At 44.1% G+C, this 20217-nt stretch overlaps 1 long non-coding RNA gene across 1 annotated transcript; it reads right to left on the reverse strand.

Annotated features, from left to right (window-relative positions):
* Positions 1 to 986: 986 nt before the first annotated feature.
* Positions 987 to 20212, reverse strand: LOC114595188 (uncharacterized). Its single transcript, XR_013392698.1, has 5 exons — positions 19503 to 20212; positions 8847 to 8965; positions 5199 to 5339; positions 3952 to 4095; positions 987 to 1937 (listed from the first exon to the last, which is right to left on the reverse strand). It is a non-coding gene; the product is annotated as an uncharacterized LOC114595188 (long non-coding RNA).
* Between the last annotated feature and the right edge of the window lie 5 nt (positions 20213 to 20217).

The following is a 20217-nucleotide window of genomic DNA, read 5'->3' on the forward strand; positions in this document are numbered from 1 at the left end:
CGTGAATTTCTCCTACTATACACATATTTGTGCAATTCTGCCTACTATACACATTTTGGCAAAGCAATTTTCACTATGCATCTTTATACACACTTCATTCCAGTACATGCATTTTTGAGCACGTTACTTGGCTAGAGAACTGCTTTGCAAAATTCGGATAAGTGAATTTAAATAGCTGTGTTACTGTTTGTGCATTGTTTTGGAAAGTACAGATTAGGCAGATGAATTGAATTTGTTTCCCTACACTGTCACCCCTTGGAAAGACATCCATCAGGGACTGATTTGAATGAGGCACATGCTTAGACATCATATGCAGATGTCTGGTCGTGACTATACCATCATATTGAGAAAGCATAATAAGCATTTGAAAAATAAACCCACTTTGCCAAATCCCCACATACTGAACTGATTGTAGTTACTAGCCCCAAGTTAAGCATATTATGTTCTATGAACCAGGCATGTTCATGTTATACTGAGTACTGGAGCCGAGGGGTATTCTGGGACAAACTTTTTACAGTGTTTGAAAGCAAAAATATATTATATTACCATATAATCCAAGGCATTCTCCCTGCAGAAAAACACAAAAAGTTATTTAATGAACTCTGACCAAAGAATTTAAACATGGCACCATAAGCTCAGGTTTCGCTTCCTAAAAGAGAAACCAAATACAGAAGTGAAGACTTTTGAAATAAAACACAGGCTTATGGTGGGAGGAGTAGAGTTGTAGCCACATCCTGACTGGTTATGCTGTTTATAACCGGTGAAAGTCCCTCTAAAATTAACCTCCCACTGACATAACCCAAGCGTTATTAGTTTTGCAACATCAATAACTGACATTCCTTCTCCCTTCTTCCCGGTTGCTCTTCTTATCCAGAGTCACAGAGTTTTTAAACAGAAAGGTAATACACTTTCTCACCTGGTCTGTCGTTCTTTTTGCATAAATCATATGTCACATTGACACACAGGAGGCACTGTAATACACAAAACACATGTTGCTATAGATCCAGCTGGTAGTAAATAAGAGCTCCAAGAATGTATAGAGTTTTATGACACAGAAGCACACTTGGGTATATGCCAATGGTTTAAAAACAGGGGTGCGGAATTATTATTGTTATTAAATATCTTATCAAAAAATCACTCAGTTGCCAATTTTAAAGAAATTCTGAACATTGACATTTATTTTAAATCTGACATTTAATATAAGGGCCCACTTTCTGAAAGGAGCCCAGCGGTTTCCATGTCTAAATTCTCTAACGAAACTGACAGTGGAGTAAAGGCACATAAGTAGTGTTATGTACTGAAGTTCTCACCCTGGGCCAGCAAGGGGATACTGTAGATAGTTATGCAAATGAAGGATTGAAAGTGGCGTTCAGTGATTGGATAGTTTTAGAAAGTTGTTACAGTAACGTGGTACTAGAGCTCTATATAAGCAGGCTGTCTGAGCCCTTCAGTTCAGTTCTGTCCTGGCCTGTGAATAAACAAGAGCTGTTTGAAGAATCGCTGTGTCGTCTGATATGTTCACCCACAACTTAACAAGTAGTGCTTCCACTGATAATGCAGATCAACATTCACTTTAGGAGGGAACCAATTTGGCAGTTTAAGACTTCTCAGAGGGGGATCAGCACACCACTGGCCTTCCACAGTGTCAGTAGCAAACGGCAAACCTCCGGATGTTGCTCCCAGTGAACTTCCAGTGCAGCCCTTCTGCCAGGGATGAAAGGAGAAACAGTCTCTTAATTCCTGGGCTGGCATTTGAGCAGCTGCGGCTGCAGGAATAGGAACTGGAGAACTGGAGCAGGAACACACATGGTTCAAGGAATGGTAGGATGCCAGGTCTTGAGCCAGCCCAGATTTAGGATAACTTCTTCTTTGGCAGAGCATCTGTTCCCTTCACACGACAAGATCCATCTAGTGAAGCTTTTGCCATCAAATTCTTGCTTTTTTGTGTAGACATTAAAGACATAGCAGAAAAGTTGGTACCCTTACACCAGGCATGTCCAAAGTCCGGGCCAGGGGCCAAATCCGGCCCCCTGGTCGATTTAATCCGACCCCCCCAAGCAATTCTGAGTGCCTGCTGTTCGGCTTGTTCTGCCCAGGAGTCAACGCATCGGCAGAGAGCTGTAGCTCTCCAGCATCGACCCTTGAAACTGCCCACCTGCGCCCTGTTCTGTTTTCTGGCTGCTGGCCGGCTTGCGCAGGCGTCCTGCATGTGGCTCTCTATCGTGGCCACTGTGCAGCTCGCTCTCCCGCCTGCCTACGGGCTCTTGTAGGGGCTCGCCGTGCGGGTTGCTTTCATGCCCGCAGGCGCTCTCGCCTGTTTATCTACCCCTCAACAACTTTGGGGTAAAATCCTAAAAAAAAAGCCAAACAACTTTGACTGGCCCTCACACATGTTCACTTCATCAAATCTGGCTCTCTTTGAAAAAAGTTTGGACACCACTGTCTTACACTGATCATGGGCTAGATTCAACTAAGTTGTTGCACTAGTGGAGGCAGCACAAACAAACTTTCCCTTCCCTTTCCCCCAGCACCCCCCCAAAAAAAAATCTTCTCAGGAAGGTCAGGAGAACCCCCAGAAGAGCAGCTGGGGGTGGGGAGAAGAGTGGGAATTGTTCAGTAAAGGTAAAGGACCCCCGGACGGTTAAGTCCAGTCAAAGACGACTATGGGGTGCAGCAATCATCTTGCTTCAGGCCGAGGGAGATGGCGTTTGTTCACAGACAGCTTTCCGAGTCATGTGGCCAGCATGACTAAACCGCTTCTGGCGCAATGGAACACCATGACGAGTGCCAGAGTGCACGGAAACGCCATTTACCTTCCCGCCGCAGCGGTACCTATTTATCTACTTGCACTGACATGCTTTCGAACTGCAAGGTTGGCAGGAGCAGGGACTGAGCAATGGGAGCTCACCCTGCTGTGTGGATTCGAACCGCTGACCTTCCAATCGGCAAGCCCAAGAAGCTCAGTGGTTTAGACCACAGCGCCACACACTCCCCAAGTATAAGAAATGCTTACACTGATTGTATTAGCATGACATTGAATTCCATCCAAGGAACAGGATTCAGCTCAGTTTTACTTAGAGTATTTCCATTTAAGTCTATTAATGTTACTCTGAGTAAAATTTGGCTGAATACCACCCAAGAATAATACAGTGATACTTCGGGTTACATACGCTTCAGGTTACAGACCCGTCAGGTTACAGACTCCACTAACCCAGAAATATTACTTCGGGTTAAGAACTTTGCTTCAAGATGAGAAGCAAAATCGTGCTCCGGCGGTGCGGCGGCAGCAGGAAGCTCCATTAGCTAAAGTGGTGCTTCAGGTTAAGAACAGTTTCAGGTTAAGAACAGAACTCCAGAACGAATTAAGTTCTTAACCCGAGGTTAAGGGTGGAATTCAACATATAGGGTGGAATTCAACAATATGTTAAGGTGATCATTCCATTGGGGCAAGCATTGGAATTGCGCCCCAACCCCACATGCTGTTCTGGGGGTTATCCAGCCCCGCCCCACTTACAAAATCTGGTCACGGGTTAGGGGATCCTCTAGAGCAGATTTGGGGGTGGGGTGGCAGAGCTACAGAGGAGAGGAAGGAGACATCCACTCACACAACATTGTATATCAGCTATGGGTACCAGTGCTTCCCGCCCTCTTCATCCTACATTTTGAAACATCTAAAGGAATGAGGAGTAGATCAATTCTAAGAAATATTAAGAAATTAATGAGCTCTTCATCATCGTTTTGCTCAGGCCTTGATGAGAAAATTGCACCATTGAATCAAAAGCTCGATGGCTTCAGATCCCTGTGAAAGCTTGGTTACTTTCTCAATAAACACATGGCTGAGTTTCAAGAAGAGAAAGTCTCTGTCTCACATGGAAACTTAACTTGAAAAGTACTACTATTCACAGGGGACTTGAGCTTATTTCTGTGCAAATGTGTGCAGGAAATACATACCCAAACAGTGGCTGCAGGAGGAAGTCTAAGCCAAAAACTCCACTGCAAACAATTGCCCATTGTACAGGTGAACTATTTGAAATGAACTCTGTGAATCTGAAGTCATTCAGCGTCTTCTTAAGCTTTGAGAGAGAACTCTTGTCACTGGGTTTTCAGCATGCCATAAAGAAAGAGACAAAACAGGTCCAACCTGGTCTATCTTGTGTGATCTGTGAGTCATTCTTGTAAATCTTATTAGTCTGCTTCAAAAGACTCTTAACATCTAATAATGAACAACAAAGAAGGGGAAGGAAAGCAGCAGAACACACCATCTTCTCTGCTCTCACTTATCATGAGCTCATTTTGTCCTGGTTATCAATTATACCGCCAGAAGTTCAGCCTCCATTTAATTGACTTGATTCAGCTTTCTTAACATAGGTCTGCAAGATGTCTTATCAGTGGTCTCACCTAGCAACTGTTTCCCAGCAAAGAAAATATGCCCTCCCTGACTAACACTTCTCTGTGGATTGAAGTACACCTGATAATTTTAATTAGCCGGTTTAGAAAATGCTGAACTCTCTTGATGCACCGCTTAGGCACTCCCCTGCTTCCTCAAGGGGTCAGCCAAGCCAATGGACTGGGCTGAACATGAAGGTGAATCTGTAACCTTTTGGTGATGAGGAAGTCAAGCTGGCCGGTCACACAGCTTGGGTCTTCCTGCCTGTGGCTTACAAGGTTGCAACCCAGAAATCCCACCTGCCTCTTTAACAACTCAGCAGTCACAAAAAGAGGATGCAGCTGCGGCTTCCCCTCCCACAGTGCCACTGCGCATCCTCCTACCTGCAACTAGAGCAAGGAGGACTCTGGTTTTGCCTCACAGCAGGGAGGGGTGGTATTGCAGCTGCATCCTCTTCTGCTGCATCGAAATCTTTAAAGCGACAGTCAGATCTCCAGTTTACAAGCTGCCACCCTATGACAGGCTGTCTTCCAGCTTCTCTTAAGTGATCCATGAAAATTATGCCTTAGAAAAAGGTGATTCACCTTCAATAGACTCACCTGCTCTCTAGCCAGACTACGAGAGGGCTAGTTTGCTTTTATGAGCTGGGTAAAAAGAATAAATCCCACTAGACGCAGCTTCTGTAAAAGCTGCAGCATTGCAATGCAGCAAACCAAATGCAGCCCACCCTCTTGAGAAACATCATGCTGTTGCTGCCTGCCTGGGACTGTACTGTAAAAACAAAGAAGGGGGAAAGGGCAGGTCACAGTACCTTGGCTCATTGGTGAATCACAGGCCTTGCGTTTCCTCTTTCAATGTTTTTCTTCTCTGGCTTTCACCAATTCCTTTCATCTTCTTCTGTATGCCTTACCGTGTGAGGTAGAGCCAGGTTAATCTATTTCACACTGCAAAACTGAAAATACAAAATGTTCTCAAGTTTTGCAGTCACTTTTGCACAACAACAGGCCTTTGTCAGTGTAAAATGAGAACGTTCATTTTAAGCACATCAGCAGATTGTATCGCTTTAGATAGAGCACGTTGTATTACAACTCTTAACTACTTCCATTTCTTTATCTCAATTCTGTGCCTACAGCATTCTTGCTGAATAATCACAAATGTACATTCAAATGTAGAGGTCCTGACAACATACAAGCATTCAAAAGCAGTTGTGTGTTGTTGTTTTTAAAAACCTATAACACACATTCCCTGTAACATTACTTATAATTTGTGTTTGCCATCATGGAGTTCATCTTCTTACAGAGTGTGTTACACACTTTTTCAATTCTTTGCTGATCTACCATGACAACAGATAATAATCATAGGGTTGTTTGGCCGAGTAAAACCTGAAAGCCAGTTCTTGCACTAGAACAAAATCCTATTTTAACCCACCGAGATACCATGATGCCCTGTATCTAACGTTCACCACACTTGAGGTTATACATCTCAAACTATGTGTCTTAAAATGTAAAGCAGACCAAGAATTGCCAGGGCAGGTGTGAGCTCTATCGCCACCTCTCTCGGCTCAGTTTTTGGGAGTTAAGTAGTCATCAGGCAGGGAAGTGACAACCTAGGCTTTTGCTGTCAGTGCACTGCAAGCAACTGTTGATATGCACCCACCAATCAAGTGTACAGAGTTCTGTCTGTCACATGCAGCTTCTCCAGTGACCCTTCCTATGTGTCAGACAGGGCCATAGGCATCCTTGCCACCTTCTCAAGCCCCTTCCCTTTTCTACCCCGAAAAGCCCATTGTGGGATGCTGTTGTGCCACCTAAAGGCTTTCGACCTGGCATCTCACTGCCATGCTGTAGGGTTCAGAGCTGCTTTCCAGCTTTGGAGGAAGGAACTGATCCTGAGGCAAAGGCCTGGTGGCTGCTCTGGGGGCCTGGTGCTGGATTCTACACTCTGCTGCAGGCTATCAGCAGAGCATAATGCCAGGGCGTATGCCAGCTTCCACGAGTTGTTTAGCCTAACCTACATACGCCTGCACAAAACGGTGCATTTCTGGTACGCTGCCAATGTTTTGTTCTGGGCCGTGGGTATTAATGCCTTGCGTACATAACTACTATTTTACTCTCCGATGAAAACAAACCAAGCCAAGGTTATTGTCAGACACCTTTTTCTCATATAGCCACCCAACCCTTATTACAATAACAATAATTATTATTACATACTCCCTTGTTATTATGCACTGGTACAGGTAGCTTTTTTCCCACACATTAGTAGCTTTGCAGAGCTCCCATGAGTCACTTAGGAGTCTTTCTCAATGTCCCAGGACTAATTGTATGTGTTCTCTTGAAAGTTGCAGCTACTTTAAAGTAAGAGGTGCAGATAACACATCTCTTACATCATATGTCTCCATCATTTTAATGTGGCTTGTGTCTGGCTTAGTCACCCACTTGTGCCATGGGCTACACAAACAGAATAAACATGGGCTATGTATCGGGGCAACCCACCCGTAGCCAAATTATTGGAGATGGAGATCTTGGCTTTTTTCCAGTGTGTGCAGACATTTTCACCCCGAGTAAATTGAATGGGCATGAAGCAACTTGTTTGTGGGCATTGGCCATGCCGTGTGTCTACTCAGTAATGGCATTGCACAAATGTGGGTACAGAATGGAGCATCCTGAGAATTACGGCTTTTGTTATTAACGAAAATTTAGAAGGGAGTCTCAAGGATCCTTAAAGCTGCAAAAACAGGTTTCAGTGCATGTGAGCAACACATAGTGAAACATCAGAGATCATGATAGGTGAATTGTCCTCATAGCACATTGAAAGATACCATTAAGCCACTCTCCATCCATTCATTCATTCATGCAGGGAAGAAAATGACTGCACAGACTCTATTAAGCCATAAGCATTTCCTTAATCTGTCTCTCTTAAAATACTGTACCAAGGTTTCATCTTGAGAAGAGGGCATGCATACAATAAATAAATTATGAAGGAGTAGTACAAACCCAAGTTCTATGCATCTGCAAGTAGTTCTCTTTCTAAACAGAGTAAATTTGGTTTAATTTGGACAGGGTTTCATAAGGCTCCTCTCTGATCTCACAGCTTCCTCACTGCCAAATGTCAAAATCCTGCTCCAAATCCTGGAGGCAGTTCTAGACCTAGTAAAATATATATAGTTTGAAAATATTTAAACATTGGCAAAACTGACAAGTTCTTTCACTTGCCTTCTTGGAAATTGCTGCAGCGTTCTTGCTGATGTTTTAAAGAACGCCCCTCCTGGCAAGGAGATCTAGTGTGGAAAATTTCGGCACAAGCAGGATACAATTTTGTCAGGATGGAATGTCCTATGACACCATAAAGCCACCACTGCATTATAGGTTTATGAATATAGGTTAAAATTTATATCCTGCCTCTTCTCCAAGGAACTCAGGTCAGCATATTTGGAATAATCCTATTTCATCCTCACGACGACTTCATCCTTTTTATAATTTTTGCTCAGTTGTATTTCATGGAGTAATGAGTCATAAAGTGATAAATGAGTGGAAGAGCTCAAAATTACTACCACTATCTTACTGACTTTTCTATTTCTAACACAACTGCACTGCTTGATTTTACCAGACATTGTTAGCTTGCTTGGAGCTTTGCAGTGAATTTTGCGCCTGAGTATGATAAACTTTCTGGGTTTGGGCAAAGCATTTTTAATGTTGTTTCCAATATTTCTAGGCACCCTCAGAACTCAAACCCAGCTCTGGTTCTTCTGTCACAAAGCACCAATCTAAACTCTCCCTTTATACCAGGGGTCATCAACCTAAGGCCTGGGGGCTGGATACGGCCCAATCGCCTTCTCAGTCCGGCCCACGGCATGTTTTTACATGAGTAGAATGTGTCCTTTTGTTTAAAATGCATCTCTGGGTTATTTGTGGGGCCTGCCTGGTGTTTTTACATGAGTAGAATGTGTCCTTTTGTTTAAAATGCATCTCTGGGTTATTTGTGGGGCATAGGAATTAGTTCATTCCCCCCCCAAAAAAAATAGTCCGGCCCACCACATGGTCTGAGGGATGGTGGACTGGCCCACGGCTGAAAAAGGTTGCTGACCTCTGCTTTATACATAAAGATATAACTGCCATGTTGCTTGCCACAACCCATTTAGAGATTTCCTTCCACTGGAAAGGCTGAAAAGAACCAGTTCTGACAGGATGGCAAGGGAAAATTTGGGACCTGGCTCTTTCCAAGCATCTACCACAACACACAAGGGCTGTTCAAGGCCAAACAAAACATGCTCATTTTTATACGATATGATCCCCATGACGTAAACAGAAGTGATGTTAATGTAAGACCTTAGGCCACCCTGTCCTGACATTGTTGTGTTGCTTGGAGTTTTCCACTGAGTTTGGGGACCTGAGTGAGAGCCCTTCCACACATAAGCTGTAGAGTAGCCTACAAATAGCTTATAGCCATGTTGGCAACATACCCAAGCAGATGGTCATGCAGCAGTGTGAAGCATGGATGGAGTTGTCATTTTCAGCATCCCTCTGAGTTTCTCGTTTTTCAAAACTTAGGTTCAGTTTGCTGTATTTCTGCATCAGTTTGCTATTTTAAAAAGGGTAATCAAAAAAGTTCATCAGCATTGTAGTATATATTTCTCTTAATAAACATATTTTTGCAAACAATTTTGCACAATATAATTCATTTTATTCTTTATTTCCAGTAATATCTGCATTTTTATGCACACTTGCCCTGAATATATGCTTTCTGAAGACTTTTTTGTTGTTGCTGGAGAACTGCATTATGACATCTGGAGAAGCACAAAATGAAAAAGGTACATGCATTTTTAGTTTGTTTATTGTTTCAGGAAGTATGAATTTATCCCCTCAACCTGTCTGCGGCAGAATCACAGTGGGACCTACAAAAGTAGGGGAGTAAGTTCATCGACAACAGCTCTGTGTCCCCTAATCATTCCTCCTCACTCGCCATACTGAGATGATCTCAACACTCTGAAGTGCACTTGTTGAAAAGCAAAAAACAGAAGGTGGCGCTGGAGGAATTGAGCTTGTGCCACACCTTCAATCTGTTTCTTTTTCTAAGATGACCTATTTTATTGTTATTGTGGATTATCAAAAGCACTTACGCAGCCCTGTGAACTTGTGTAGGGCTTGACAAACAGATAAGACAAGCTCCCTGCCCTGAAGTTTTTATGGTTTAAGTAAGAGCAAGACAAACACAAGATAACACATGGGGAGAACAACACTGGCAGAGCAGGGTGTAAGGATTATTAGCAGAGAGGGAAAGGGTGTGTTTTGAGGAGAGAACCGGAGAGGGGGCGGCTATGAGATGAAGATATCAGAACTAGTGGCGCAGCTATACAGCTACTAACACATTTGCAAAGCTCAGCAGTGTCCGGTATGATTTCAAATTGGATGGGAGACTGCATGTTGAGATTCCTGCATTGCAGGGGGTTGGACTACATGAGCCTTGCGGTCCCTTCCAACTCTACAATTCTATGATTTTATGAACTGCAGGAGACACAGAGCAGGATTCCTCAGACTTGCCCGTCTTATGCTCAATGGAGTGGGTGTAAAAATGCATAAGCACTTCAGAGTTGGGAAAGCGCAACATTTTATTTAGTATATAACACTTCATAGAAATCCACAGGTAAAGAAAAAGATAAGCCTTTGCTCCCCAAATTACAGCCTAATTTTGACAGCCAGGAAGACAACTGTGAAAGGTGCATATGACAAAGGCAACCAGAAATGTATAGGACCAGTTGCATGTCTTGGGCATGTGAGCCAGGAGGGAGGGATTGGTCTGTATGCATGTCCTTCCCACCTCTCTTCTCAGGCCTAGGTCATACATGATTTTGTGGTCATTCCATCAGCACAGCAGCAGTGTATCCCTGGACCCAGCAAAAAGTAATATCATGAGCTTGGGGTGTTACGTTGTATGCCAAACCCCTCTAATCCCTGGATCCTGCAAGTGTTAAAAACTAATCAAGCCTCCAAATTCCTGGAATAGCCAAGATAGCTTCCTGGTTAGGTGACAGGGGATTAAGGGACTTGATGTGAGATGGCAAATGAGTGGGACACCCCTCCCTCAACAGAAAAAGTCAGAGTTGAAGGCAGAGAGTTGGAGCGATGTGAGCTAGAGGAACCGCAGAAAACTGGAAGATAGGGAGACAGAACAATGTTTGATGTTTGCTTGAATCCAAAGCTGTGGCTATGGGAGAAACAAGACCTTTTGGGGTTGTTAATGCTGTGAACTCCTCCATCACAGGCTTAGGTTGTATATATGTGTAAATAAACCATATTTCATAAAGACGCCAGAGTCTCCACTGTGTCTCATTTCCAAAAGGAAACACAAACCCTGGATATCCCTGGAATCTCATACTGCTCAGAGATTGGGGTGACATGAACAGTTAGTATAGGATTGCTCAGTAGGAGAATTTAAAAAAAAAAGAGGAAGGAAAGAGTACCCTGGCCAACTCTTGATCATTCAATGTGCTACTGTTGTTGGTCATTATACAATAAGACATGGAATGAGGCAGAGGCTTGGATTTGAAGTACAGTGGTACCTCGGGTTACAAACACTTTGGGTTACAGACTCTGCTAAACCAGAAGTAGTACCCCGGGTTAAGAACCTTACCTCAGGATGAGAATAGAAATTGTGCGGTGGTGGCACGGCAGCAGTGGGAGGCCCCATTAGCTAAAGTGGTACCTCAAGTTAAGAACGGTTTCAGGTTAAGAACGGACTGAATTAAGTTTATAACCAGAGTTGCAACTGTAACCCAGAGTACCTAAAGACCTCAAACTGGACCTGCCCCCATGTTCTGAACACCTGACTATGCCAAGTTGCAGAATTCAGCTTGCGGAATTCTACAGGCACTCTCTTGCCTTGCCTTCCACCCGCCTTTCCATTCTTCACACCTTTATTACAAGGGCACATCAGCTTTGTGCAACAACAGCTGCCCCCACAAAGCCAGAACACACAGGCACAAGGAGATTAGAGGGGAGACCTCTATTTTAAAGGAGCCCCTCCTTCAGCTAGTGTGATTACCACAACTCATGAGTTTTGCTTTTCCTGTTTTTTAAATACCCCGCCATCCTTTCAAGCTTTTGCAGGAGAAGACATTCACCTACCTGCCTACTTTGGTTGCTGGTCCAAACAACCCTGCAACTATACTCTGATGCAGTTCCACAGGCATTATTCTGGCCCAGCCTTGGTCCACTTTCAGGTGGGCCTCTGTGCCACATCCTGCCCAGTGCCTCATCATTTGACTGCTCCATCCCCATGCCATACAATTTAAGCCTTTTGGTTAGACTGATGCCATTTCTTTAAAAAAAATAAAAATGCTGTGCATATACATGTTCCTTTGAAAACAAGAGACGCACACAGTGTCCTCAGAGCAGCAATAGCAACAGCAAAAAAGGATGAATTGATGGCTGGATTTTTGCCACCATTAGACTTTCTCCTCAAACTGAGGAGGGGTGAAGCAAACTGGCATGCAAGTTACCGGTATTGACAGGGTTCCCTCCCAAATGTCTGGTAAGAGAGGTAAAATGAGGAGGGGGGAATCCACTACCAACTGTGTGTAAATCTATGGAAAAGAAATGAGTGGTGAAGAACTGTCCTTCAGACAGAATGCATATGTTCACAGGTGATACAAAAAAAATGCAATTATAAATCCACTTTTCTACATCAGCATCCATCAATGCAAATGACAGCATTCTGCCTTTTATGCATACATACCAAAAGTGAGAGAGAGACTAAAATGTGTTTTAAGTGGAACGTGTGAAATAAGTCTTGGGATTTATTAGTTTCTAGTTGGTCCCAGATACAAGACTCTCAAGATGACAGGAAAGATCTAAGCGTCTCCCTTTTGAAATAAAAAGAGCATTCTCTTGGGAACACACATGCCATTGGGAAATACTGATAGATGCAACATGTGCAGTTAGATGTAAGACTGTATCGCAATCCGTTCAGTTCACTGGTTACAGGAGGAGAAGCAGCCTAACTGGTAATTACTGTGGGTTTGGCTTTTGCAGGATGAAGCTAAAATGAAACTGGAAACGTTCTCAGAGGTACTTTCCACCAGTAATTTGCTAACTGAAGAAACAACGTGAGAATTAATGGAGATACATATAGGAAAGACACAGCAGAAGTGGGGTCTGAGGGATTGAATTGTAGAAATTAGTGTGGATTGTTAAAATATTGAGTTAATATCCAATGAAAACTGGCTTAGGAAGCATTTTGATACAGAAAATGAGAGGCTCTTCTGTGCTATTTGCAAGAGAGAGGATGGTGGAAAGTGTAAGCACTGCAAAACAGACTTCTTTGATGCTACATCAACCTACTTCCTCTTCAGCAGCCAAAGAAGTGGTTATTGGTAAAAACAAGTTGAAAAGTTAATTCAACATCCTACTCTATAGACACATTACACATTACTTGCATTTATATTTCCAGTGGAAACCTTAATGTGACATTTACGTTCTGTTTATGTACAGGACAGCATATCAAAATGACACTACCTTATTTTCCAGTTATCTTGAGACTGCCACCACCATTGAGTTTCACAATACTGCTATATTACCCCTTGCCCAGGAAATCAAAGTATTCAGCAACCATCACAGTGTTTCACAAAATAACTGAACCCAAAGTGCTTCATGTACATTTTCCTTTATCCAACAGGAAGTGACAGAGGAGACACAAACAGGTGCTGCATGTCATTTCCCCCAGGCTAAGGAGATCAGCTATCTGTTTGAGGTACAAGCAGTCAATCAGATTCACTTCCCTCTTTCCTAGAATGAATGATGCTACTGATGACAATGTGACAGGGGCTGCATATGCATTGCCCAAGTACTTTCATGTCCAGGAAATCTTCATGCACCGCTTATTTGTAAACCTTTTACTTCCTGTTAGATTGGGACAAACATCTTTATAATCATCACAACAACCCTGTAAGAGAATCCAGTGTAATTGTTCACATTTTATGAAGGGGTGGGTGCTGAGATTGAAGGAACTGTGGCTTGCCTAAAGCTGCTTTATGAGTTCACAACTTAGGCGAGATTAGAACAAGGAGTTTCATGCTCCCTGTGCTAAGTCGCTCTGTTACCCCAACCTACATTATGGAATATGGTTGTATGGCCTGGTCTGGAAAAGGGGATCTGTTTTTTTGTGTGGCCTGGTTTTTGGTGACTGTACAGTACTATGCTGTCGGATTGCTAGGTTGAGTAATGTGGGACTGTTTTAAAATGTTATATATTTATTTTATTGCTGTGCCTTTATGTCAACCATTTTGGGGAGAATTTCATTCCTGAGAAGCAATATAGAAAATAATAAAATAAAAGTATATGAGCTAGGGCAGGCATAGGCAAACTCGGCCCTCCAGATGTTTTTTGAGACTACAATTCCCATCATCCCTGGCCACTGGTCCTGTTAGCTAGGGATGATGGGAGTTGTAGTCCCAAAACATCTGGAGAGCCGAGTTTGCCTATGCCTGAGCTAGGGCCTTACAGCTTCTGAGAAACTGTTTGACCCCCTTATAAGCAGCTGGCTCAAGAGCACAACTTGTTATGAAGTTATGTAATCTTATCTCGTTCTCGTTACTCTTGTATTACTCATAGGTATAAAGTCAAGAGATTACAGCTCATAATGCTTGTCTCGTGCTGTCTAAGGATTCCTGCAAAGTACTCAGGCTTCCTGCTAACAATATGTACAGGTACACACTCCCTCCTATAAATGTTTGCACACTAAGCTGCCAATAATCTTTCCTCCATGGCCCTCCTCCTTCAATACTTTTTTTCACATCTACTAGCTTTACCTAACAGTGCATGTAAAAAAGTAATGAGTTCCAGTTTGACTCATGCTGGTAAATTCATACTGGTGTGACGCAACGGAAGTACAGCTAACATAAGAGGCGATGTTTGTTTTTCTTTAGGGCACATACTCTTTTGAAGGCGATTGGCCATCTTACAAAGATGATGGGCAGTGGCATGGAAAAAAGAGGGAACCTGATTGGCTAGGGATAAATGAAGCAATATTTACCTAACCCTGAAAAACAAAAAGGAAACAAGAGGGGACTTCCAGACCGTTGCTATTTTAAATCAACAGTGGGATTCAGTTGCATACTGGGAAATTCAGGTTGTGAAATTGTAGTTGGTTGGGAGGTCTTCCAAAATAAACCCACTTTTTTGCAATAAGGAAAGTGAAGAGGGAATGCACTGGAAAGTATGGGATAATGTTTAAAGGGACCCCTGACCATTAGGTCCAGTCGTGACCGACTCTGGGGTTGCAGCGCTCATCTCGCTTTATTGGCCGAGGGAGCCGGTGTACATGTGGCCAGCATGACTAAGCCACTTCTGGCAAACCAGAGCAGCACACAGAAACGCCCTTTACCTTCCCGCCGGAGCGGTACCTATTTATCTACTTGCACTTTGTTCTTTCGAACTGCTAGGTTGGCAGGAGCTGGGACCGAACAACGGGAGCTCACCCCATCATGGGGATTCAAACTTCCAATCGGCAAGTCCTAGGCTCTGTGGTTTAACCCACAGCGCCACCCGCGTCCCCAGGATAATGTTTCCTTGACACAAAATATTTGTCCACACATCCTCTTGTCCCCTGCCTAGAAAGCACGGGTCCAAGAGGTTTTCCACTTGTCCCTTACTTTCAAGGCATGGGTCCGAGCGGTTTTTCGTTCGTTCAACTGCTTTTCCCTGGGAATACCTGCTGTTTACCACTGAATCGGAACAAATGTCCATCTGCAGAAAAACTGCTTGACATTTTTTTCGATTCAGCAGTAAACAGTGGGCTTTTCCAGGGGAATGCAGTGGGACAAGCAGATGTGTAGACGAGCCCCATGTCATGTAACCTCCCTGGAAACAAATCAGGGTGAATGCTCAATAAACAGGTGGTCTGGAAAAGCCCTACAAGTTCTATTGTGACATAGAATACATTAAAAGCCACTATGCTGGGCCCATGTGATGCATTAAATTAAGGTATCCACATGTTTCCACCTGTGGGGTAAACAGCAGCTGGGAGTGTTGATTTTAATTGGGAAAACAGTGGACTGTGGTCCCAGGCCAGTTTCTCCCCCTCCAGTGGTTACACACACACACACACACACACACACACACACACACACACACTCCTGGCTGTGGATATCCCTTATGGTGACAGGTTGTGCTCTCATGTGTATTCCTGTTCCATTAAGATATTCCTGGTCAGATCAGCCTGCTAGTACCTAGACACAAAGCCTTGTGGGACTACAGATGTATCCATGGGAAATCATTGCAGCAAATCATACAAAATGTTTTTAAAATAGTAAATATAATTTGACTAACCTATTAAGATCGAATGTGACTGGTTCGTCATTCTCGTGTATACACACAACATCCATTTTAGTGAGATTTAGTTAGCCACATTATACCTGGTCAGGTAACCTGTCCATCTAGTCTATTATCTCCTCCGAGTCCAGGCAGAGGCCTTTTCAAATCTTCTGCTACTTTACAGTGGTACCTTAGGTTACAAACGCTTCAGGTTCCAGACTCCGCTAACCCAGAAATAGTACCTCGGGTTAAGAACTTTGCTTCAGGATGAGAACAGAAATCGCGCGGCGGCGGCAGCAGGAGGCACCATTAGCTAAAGTGGTACCTCAGGTTAAGAATAGTTTCAGGTTAAGAACAGACCTCCAGAACGAATTAAGTTCTTAACCCGAGATACCACTATATATCATTTTAACTGGAGACCTAAGGCAAAGAACCTGAGACATCCTAGATGCAAGGCTCTGGGAGCTTTGCCAGCAAGCAGCTTTGCCTTGTTTTGTTGCCCTTCCCTCTTATTCTAAACTGATCTTGACAGGCAGAGATAGGCCAATAAAAACCCAGGCTCAAATCGTTTTAGTGGTGAAGTAATTATCTGTTCCAGCTTCCTCCTTTGAATTTAGCAACTGTTGGAAAGTCCCTGCAACGATAGCTCTAAACTAATGATTAAAATAGCTTATAATTATATATTAAAAAGGTTCTGAGCCCAAGAACAAGCATGGGGCACAGGGCCACAAAACAATGGCAGAAGAGAACCTGCTCCAGTTGTTCCATTTACTCTCACTTTCGGCAACAGAATACAGCAGCTTTAAAAAAAAAACAAAGAAGAAGAAAACTGGTTGTCTCTTTAAATACAGGAAACGTGCGTTGCTCACATACTTTGCTCTGTCTCTCATCTTTTGGTTATCTTTGGCTGATCAGCGAGGTCAAGGGAAAGGGAAGATGAGTTTCAAGCCGTGTTTCCGAAGTAGCACAGGCGACAATGAATATACATATACAGTGACTCATATTGGCTGTCTACTCTTGTAAGCAGTGCAGTGCCAATGCCAGTTCACATGGGTTGGCATAAGAACATAAGAGGAGCCTGCTGGGTCAGGCCAATGGCCCATCTAGCCCAGTATCCTGTTCTCAGTGTGGCCAACCAAATGCCACTATGGTTGTAGTGCAGGTGGAAGGAGATTGTGAGCACACTTCAGAAATGTGCAAGGCTGAGTGTGTCCTCCAGCTGTGTTCACATAAGTAACTGTTTATGTAGATAGCTAACCAGTGGCCTCTTAGATGTTGTTAGACTACAACTCCCATCAGCCCCAGCCAACATGTTCAATGATCAGGGATGATGGGAGTTGTAATCCAACATCTAGAGGGCCAGAGTTTCTCCATCTGTGGTTTACGTATAAACAGTAGCATCTATGTTCCTTGAGTCCGTTTGACTCCCAAAACCATTTGAAAACCAAGACATGGCTTCCAAGTGGTTGCAGGAGCTGCCTGTACTAAATCGGACGCCATGGAAGCTGCGTCGGATGCTTGGCTTCTGAAAAACGTTTGCAAACCAGAACACTTACTTCCGAGTTTGCTGCGTTCGGGAGCCGATTTGTTCCAGAGCCAAGCCGTTCCGAGTACCAAGGTACCATTGTATTGTGATTATACAGCATTAATTTAGCCAAGCTATGAGTATGGGAGCCCCTCCCCCCAATACTTATCCTATGGGAGCTGCAAGAAAATATGAAGCATCCAAGGAAGAGCCTTGTGTGGGACCACAAACAATTGCAAAAATAAACTGAGGAGGCAGGGAGGGGTGGCGGTGTGTAGAATTTGACTGAGGCACATTTGTTGGAATCCCTATTTGCTTAATTTCAAATCTGTACGATTACCACAGCTGAGGCCTCTTGGAAGTTTAGCACATTTTGCAAGCCAGAGCTAACTCACAAGGAAAATCCATAGCGTTCATTCCGATTTACTTCTGAGTAAACTTTCTGTTTAAGGTTTGAGTGCAAGTTTGTAAAACAGAGTTGAGTGGCCATCTGTCATGGATTCTTTAGTTGAGTTTCCTGGGTTGGACTAGATGTCCCTTCGGGCTCCCTTTCCAACTGTATGATTCTATGAACACGTAGGCTTCACATTCAAGCTGCAGGCGCGGGAACGGCTGCTCCTTTTCGGGCTTTACGCGCCACACGTGGTAAGCTCCTTCCGCCTCTCCGCACTTCCGGAGGCGGCCATGGCGAGGAGGAGCTTGCCATTGCGCTCCCCAAAAGGGAGGAGCCACTTCCGCGTCCTTCTCGGCTCGCCTCCTTCCCTCCCCATTCGAGCAGTTTCCATCGCTTGCGAGATTTCCCGGACAAAAGGCTTAAAGCGCGGGGGTGAAAGGTGGTAGCCCTGCAGCAATGGCCATTGTTCACGCCACCCACACAGTTTCTTCCTCCTTCCCGCCTCGTTCCCTTGTCATCTGGCAACTGGGTGTTATTGGGAGGGAGGGAGGGAGCAAAAGTTTCGGGAAGAGTCCCGTTTCCCTTGGGAGAAGCGGGGTAGCGCGCAAACGCCAAAATGAGCAAACATCCTCTTGCTAACTAGTAACACGTTTCGAGTTATTTATGTGAGAGCGAGCGCGGGTTATTTCCTACAGCAGAGTCTTGCCAGTTTTCCACAAAACGGAAAAAAGGAGTAACGCGGGGAGGGAGGGAGGGACTGCGAGTCAACACGAAGCGACTCAGCTTGTAAAAATGCAAAGGCGGCGGAGGCAGCAGCAGGGCGCTGTTAAAAATGGAGGCAATCAATTTCAATCAAAGCAGGCAGCTGCGAGCCTGCCCAAACTGGAAGGCTCTTCGGAGTTGGAAATCGCAACTACAGCCCGTACAATCTAAAAGGAGCTTCAAATGTTCCCGGGGAGGTTGGGGGGAGGGGGAGAAAAGAGGAAGGAAAACGGGGGAGAGAGATCTGCAAAGCCTCGCTCCGAGAGCAAGTGGCCTCGTTGCGCCGCAGTGGAAAATGCACCGGAGGCGCGCTCTTTCATAACAGCCCCTGCATTTTGAACTGTGGTGCCATAAACATCTGAGGGCTTGTGTGGGTGACCCTTTGCTGTAACATGAGCACATGGAAATAGGAAGGGGGGGGAGGAAATAGTGGTATTTCCACTTCACTCTAACCTTCTGTTCCACAACTTAAGGGCAGCGAGAGAACTGATTTAAACTTTAATCGCCTTTCCTTCCCAGATGCAAATCGTAGAGTTCGGCTGAGAGTCACGTTCCAATGCATGTGTCTTTTTCCTAAGCGGAATCCCGCCAAAAGAAAAAAACGGAGGGCACTAGCATTTGAGTGAATTGGGAAACCATCTGCTAAATAATTAAAAGAAATGGGGGCGGGAACAAAGGCAGAAAGATGAAAGCGGTACCACTGTAGAAAGCTCGTCGTTCAAAACATCCCCTCCCCCAATTTGTAGTTTCTCAAGCGTGCAAGACAGAGAAAGAGCCTTTTATAAGACCTTTCTAAAAAGCCGGTCGCCCTTGCAGAAACAATTCGCCAGTGTTGGGATCCAAATCAGTAGCTGAAAACTACCGCAATCGGGTCTGTAAAAAGAACAAAAACGAGGATTCTGTCGAACAGAAATCTCTGAGCTGAGCAAATACCACTAATTCACTATTCTAAATCCAGTGTTGTAAAAAGAAGTAGGGCGCGCACTCCTTGTCCCTTACTGATGATTTAGTTTTAAATTCATTCTCCGCGAGGAACAACTTTTGCAAGTTCTTAATTTTAGACTCCAGCCTTACGCACGCTTACGCGGAAGCCAATCCTTTTTTTTTTTTAATTTTAACAGAACTTACTTCCAAGTAAATGTGCCTCAGATCACACAGCCTTGCCCTACTCAGCTCACACAGAAATGAGCCCAGCTCGAGTTCACTCGGGATTTCCTTCCGAGTAACGTAGTCATAAGGTTTCAACTGCCCGAGACTATCAAATATACTTCCCTTTAGTTGTGCGCGCTCGGTGTGAAAAGAAAGTCTAAAGTTGACTCCCAAGTTTTTGCTTTTGTTTCCCTCTAAACAACATGGAGGAAATGAAATCGCGAAGACGGGCACTGTAACAGCGCCCCAGAAAGCTGCTTCAAAGAAAGACAAAAAGAAACGGGGCTGAGAGCAAGGAAATTTTGCAAGGAAACAGTTTGATCCCGCCTTTAAGGAAGGAGAAGGGAGGGCAGGCCGGAGTGGTTGAAGTGAATAGCGTCACATGTTGCATTCAAGTCCTGACAAAAGAGTCTTATCGAGTCCTCCCCCCGTTTTCTAATTAGAGGTAACTTGCACAAACACTGTACTTCTTAAAAAAAATCCCCCTTTTAAAAATAACAGAGATCGCCTTTAAAAAGACCCTCCTCCCCCTTTTCGCCCTTCTTGAAAGTTTTTCGCCCTCCTTGAAAGTTTTTTTAGGTTTGACCGCATGGGTGATTCAGACTCTACGTCAGTCATCTTCCCTCCGCCTTCTTCCTCATTTAAATGAATTTGGAGCTCCTCCCACGGGGTAAGGTCTGAAACTTTATAAATT

Source organism: Podarcis muralis, chromosome 1 (assembly GCF_964188315.1).
Source record: "Podarcis muralis chromosome 1, rPodMur119.hap1.1, whole genome shotgun sequence".
Lineage (NCBI taxonomy): Eukaryota > Metazoa > Chordata > Lepidosauria > Squamata > Lacertidae > Podarcis > Podarcis muralis.